The sequence below is a fragment of the Echinococcus granulosus genome, assembly GCF_000524195.1.
Source record: "Echinococcus granulosus chromosome Unknown EG_S00004, whole genome shotgun sequence".
In the NCBI taxonomy this organism is placed as follows: Eukaryota; Metazoa; Platyhelminthes; class Cestoda; order Cyclophyllidea; family Taeniidae; genus Echinococcus; species Echinococcus granulosus.
In genome coordinates, this window is record NW_020170384.1 from 44,119 (window position 1) to 50,292 (window position 6,174).

The window sequence follows — 6,174 nt, forward strand, 5'->3', positions numbered from 1 at the left end:
CAATGAAGCGTTTTTCGACTGTTTTTTATTTTTTAAATAAATTACGGGAATTGTGCATTAGAAAAAGTGATTTTGCCTGTTCGATAGAGCATTTTAACAATAAAAGAGGAGGTTGATGAATAAATACGATTATTAATGTCCCCAAAGGAAGTGATCCTTGCAAATGTATAAACATATCTTCAAATAGCACAACATTTTGGGAGAGTTAGGTGAATTTTTTTGCTGCGTTCCCAGCAAAGCGATTAAAATTCAAGAACTAGCTATTCGGCAAATATTTTAGCAAAGTTTGAATGGGTTGAAGGCAAATTTTGGAAACTAGATTATAGTAGTTTGATTAGATAAGAGATACCGAGCAGTGTAGGAGGGGAAAATAATCATGTTAACATGGGAAAACTGGATGGGTATTTTATCAGTTTAAGTATGTAGAAATGCCCCGGCAGGCTAAGCTATACATTTGAAAGTGCCTTTGGAAGAGTCCGCATTTCTGTTCCCTCAAGCCGTTGATGCCAGGCGCCGAAGGCGGTTCACGAATCCCATTGGTTATGGAAGCATTTATTCGCATTGAAATGCATGCTGCATCCCATTTTCAGGAAAAAAGCAGTTTTTCATGGTGGTCACGCAATGTTTTGGTCGGTCAAGTGTGGATGTGCTTCGTTTACGCACCTTTTTGAGAGGACTCGTTTCGTTCGTAGAGCAAATGCTCCTGCTCGATGACTTCATGCGTTAATAACTTGGCAACAGTCATTAAAAAGCACATTTGTTTAGTTTTAATGCCAAGAAAGATGATCAATTATATTTGTTTTCAACATTTTTGCGCTACGATCTCATCACAGCAGGGGTAAATTCACCCAAGTGAACTATTCACTGATTCATGCGCGTTAGTGCTTCAGGTTTTTTTTTGAGTGAAATACTCATTTCAACTCTACTGAGCCACTGATCATGGAATTTTTACTGCTGCATGGCTTGCGGTCTTTGACTATTTCGAGCAACCTGTTCATGCGAAAGGCTTTGCTGTGTATAGTAGAGGCAAGTAGTTGGTTAACACTTTTCCATTCGTCAGCTTTGTAGATGAAGAAAGTATTGAATGGAAAAGAAAGGAGGCGAGTTAAAATATTTAGACCTAGCAAAATAAACATTATGCAATGATAGTTTAAACAGGAAGCTCATCGTCTTTCAAAGTTGCATTGACTATAAAGCAAATAGCAAAGGAAAGGCTCTTTTCAATTAAATATAAAACAAGAGTGAATCCAAGCAACTGTGAAACTATCCCTTTAATTGTACGGTTTCCTAAAATGCAAATATTCGGAAGCCTAGACTTGGAAACCTGTTAACAGTACCTGTTTCCGAGATTGTAAATAATTTTGAAGATTTGTTTTGCTAACATAAGCCTTAATAATGGATTAAATTGCTCATGCTTGATCGCTGGGATGGATAGCAAACGCATCAGTGTTCTGCTAGTAACAGCACGACTTACGTGCTCGCTGACCTGACAGAAGGCAAAGGCTCGGAAAAACAACGATCGCCAACTCCCCGAACCCCCTGACCGTCTACGAAAAACCTAAGAAATCAAAGCCAAAAAGCAGAAATTAGGCTTTATCCTGTGTTATTTCTACGACTCTCAGTTCTACGGAATTATAACACTGTAGTGCCGAATTTGCTAGTTTAAGGAAGGATTCTAGAATACATTTTTGTTGTTCGGGCATTTTAAGAACTTATATAGGCTTTAATGATAAATGGAGCCTATATGCAAACGTGTTAGAGTGAAGGGTTAAGAAGTTCTTATAAAATGCGTATAGATTTATATAAAGTTGAAGGAATCAATGTAATGAAAGAAAGCAACCCTCCAAAACCCTTTTTGATAATGTGGATCCTTCTTAACCGGCCCTTCGAACCCTTATGACATACGTTATGAGGCATTCTTCCTTATATCACTAGCCCTTCCCTAGTACTACTAGCAAAGTCTCGATGCCACCGTGCAGCACAAAAATTGTCCTCAAGTTCCCGCTGTCTCATCTCTTGGCCGACGGATGCAAGCGTTTTCAGTTAGCATTGGGGCACAAAATAAGGTTGATTCGAATCACAAGCTCAGGTTTGCGAGGCAAAACAATTTGCGTTGTTTTTGCCAGAGCGCAGCGGCCATGTAGCATTGGTCAATTTATTCATTTGCAGATCACAGCGCACACAAGCCTCACTGATTCGGATTTGCTATTGTGAGCAGTGATGAAGACAAAACCTGGGAAGCGTCGTTACATTTCCATCGAGTATCAGAATTTTAGCCTTATTCAAAGTTTAACGATTGGAGAGATCTACACAGAACACAGCATATTTTTGTGATTACAGAAAGGTTTGCGAAACAGTAAACCCTTATTCGCAACCGCTATTTACGAGGGAATAATAGATCCACTTTGTAGTGGGCTAAAGAACGCTAATTATCTCATTTTCATCTTTCTAAAACCCCATTTTTTTACTACCGAGTGGACATGCTTTTCAATGAAACTGCGATACTCTTGATAAACCATCACACAGTTAACAGTAGGGGGACTTCAATGGTCTGTTTTGCGCACTCAATAATTGCACAAATTTTTATGAAATGTAAAATAAAATCGAGGGTGTGTTCAATGAAGGTGTTACCTCAAAGAAAGAAGTATGAACGCGAAGTAGTGCATTTGTCAAACATTTTGACGACCTGTCATTCTTTAAATCACCTGTGTTTGTGTGTGTGCATGAGTGCACTTGTTGCGTGTCATCATCACTCTGCCTGGACTTGTAAACGGTGGTAGAGGAATCGAGATTTTGTCATTACGTCTACATTTATCGTACTAGATTTGCTTCCTAGAGACGATCGAGAGTCATTAAACTTGACTGAGTCAAGTGAGACACTGGGTAAATTATAATAATCTAGAAATGTTAATAAAGGCTCAAAACTATTCCTTTTATTTACATACTTGAGGGAAAATTAGCCTTACTCCTTAAGTAAATAATATTTTGAGATACTTTGCATAAAGTGAGAGGTATTACTATTGCGCAGTTTTAAAAAAATATATTTTTAACAATCCTACTAATATTTTGACTTGAATTACAAGAAATGTAGCAAATAAGGTTGAGCATTGGGGATTCTGTACAGGCCACCGAGCCCAAACGTGATTGGGGGAAACCCGAATGTTAATCGACTTACAGAAGTACTTTTGCGGGGCACAAATATTTTGGATAGCCAAGTCAGAAGGGCATTTTGGCAGGCCTTAACTCTCACTGAGGATTATATCGCTGGGTAATGTAGCTGGGGGAGGCACAGGAAAGGCAAACGAAGGAGACTTTTATGGGCACACTGACAAGTAGTGATCTGCTTCCCTTCTGTGGATCGAGATCAAAGCAACAAGCATACCGGCCTCTTGTACTGCAACAGTCGATTCAGATCCTCATTGCAGTCTTGACGTTTAAGTGCATTTTGGCTGCGCAAAGAAGTTTTATCTCAATGTTGCATTTCTATTCTACTCTTATAAACATTTACCAGTATTTGAATTTTCAGTTTATTTAAAAATTAAATAATTGTGGACAGGAACTTTTTGCAATTAGTGACTTTCTTAGTAATAAAAGCTTTTTACCATAAAAGCAGTAGTCGCGCTCTACAAAAAATATTAGAACGGAGATAAATGATCAGCCTGAGGCTCGACTCACATCTCCCGACTATTTTTCGACATCACCGAGATAATCTAGAATTTCGGTGACTCCAGGTGGTTCTCGAGATTTCACTCATCCAAAGATTTTGCAATTAGAAACTAGGGTCCATCGACGTCGTAGGCTTAGAATATTCCATTGACTGTGGACAAAGGGAATTAAGTGAAAAAGTTCTGCATTTTCAGGAAGTGCGCAAATGAATCAGTTTGTGGCGCTTAAGAAACATTGACATTTCCTTTATCTCGTCGCTTCCTCAATTACAGGATGGCGCTTTCAATACCTTCTACAGAGCAAGGATGGAATGTATGCAGCTAAACTACTAGACAATTCGACCTTGACGGAACTTGGTTTTAAGAATGTTAGCTGGAGTGACATGTTAGCATTTACAAGGACTCAAAATCCTAGAGATAGCCTATTAAAAATAAGGTTATATCACAAATTCAAGCGTTATTTTAGGCTTCCGCGTAAACAATCTTTTAAAAAAGGATCCTCAAACACATTAGCGGAGGGTACTATTACTCAAGTAATATTCAAAGCTATAGTAAAGTAATGCTCAGAACTCCCACTCTTCATTAGTAAAAACTGTAGAGAGAAAATCACGCATAATGAATTGATTCGGTTCAGAGGTTCACACATTTATTGTATTGCCATCAGTTTCCAGAACAACTCGGTCAATGGATAGCATGATTGTATGCCACACTGGCTGTTTAACTTTAGGCTTGGGTGAAGGGGCAACACAAATTCTTTCCTCTTTAGGGAAGTGTTAGAGGGCTAAAATTGCTACAACAAAACTAAGTTACCATAAAAGTAAGCTTTACTGTGGCGATTCGTGTAGAAGTCCCTACTCCTTTTTTTAGGCCCATCATAAATAGACCAATTCGAGTGCATCAAAATTGACTATTTTTCAAGTAGTGCATAATGTCATAAAGTACTTCGGTGATGCATAGCTGTTAGCAAAAGTGAATGTTTTTATCCTTCAAATGGTCCAGCTTATGAATTGCTTTAAGCTAAAATGGCCTTATACTTGACGAGCTCAGAGGAATTGGGGAAGAAATTAGTTCATCTCCAGCGCAGTCACCTGGAAAACACAATTGGCACCCTAGCGACACGGTTGAAGCTGGTTACTACTCGCACTACCACAAACGGGTGTCTATGACCTCATCGAACAGCATCAAATCGCACTCCTGCAAAGATTTTCGGTCAGAAGGTTTTTTTTGATTCAATGACATTAAGCACCGCCAAGATTTCAGAAAGGGAGGGAGGGAGCCAGTGCATTTTTTGAGTTTCGGGTGTGTGGAGATCAAAAGGCGCTCGGATCCTCGTGCAGCTGCCAGTGCTATCGCTCTGGTAATCAAAATAAGTCAAGGACGGCCACCCCACCCACACTTTCTGCGTTCTCGCTTGTTTCTATTGCATCCCGCTAATAACGTAGCAATAAAGAGTAGACTGCTATGTGCCTGCAACTCGTCTAACCTCCACTCATCACTAAAGTGTAAAAAATGAGGAGAGTAACTGGGCAAGTCAAAAGATGGAACGAAAAACCGTTTTTTATCATGTATAATTTTCAATTTACATGCGTTCAACCTAAAAATCGTAGTGATATCAAATGTGATTACTATCTCTTTCCTTCAGTAATGGCTTTTACGGGTCAAATCCATTGTGAAAGAAAGATTTGGATTTTTCTGCTTATTATAATGGTTAGCATTGTTAGCTGAAAGAATATCTAAATTTATAACAGATGTCAATTTGAAGATACAGGAACCACTTGGGCTACTGATGGATTGGTAAGTACGCATGGTAAAGTAAACACTTTGCTGGCAATCGCAGTTGCTGAAATTTCATGCATTCGAAGTAGTTGAGTGTTTTAGTAAATATGAACTTCGGTGTGGGGGAACTAGACTTTCCAACCATAAGTGAAACAAGAGCAAAACTTTTTTAATGCACTCTAACCAATTTATTCACATTTAGGCAAGAGAAGGATGGAAGGTTGCCATGCAGTCTCAAAAGCACTTTACAGCCAATTAAAGTTGGGGTAGGTAAGGCCTCATCTGTTGCATAAATTTGTACAATCCGAATGAGTGTACTGCTATTTCCTTCAGTTACTTGCATAAAAGACGGATTACCTCTATTAAGTTTACGCATTTGCAGAAAATAATGAAGAAGCCCAACAATGCCATAAACCGTAGTCTTGACGTCACAGGCCCAAATGCTTAACACCTACTTTTAGAACCTATTTTAAATGAAGTCTATATTAAGGACCTCAGTGTGAGTTACTTTTATGTATTTACAGTAAACCTCATGTAAATCTTCATTGGAATGGGGCAAAAATTGCTCAAGTTTGCGTTTATATGCGCTAGTACTCTAGCCCTAACAGATTTTCTCTAAACGTCTCTGTATCATGGATTTCAGTTCAAGTCATTATTAACAGTTTATCAGTCCTCCGATATTTGTATAATAATGTGGGATATTAGCACGTGCACCGCTTTTAGTTTTTGGGGG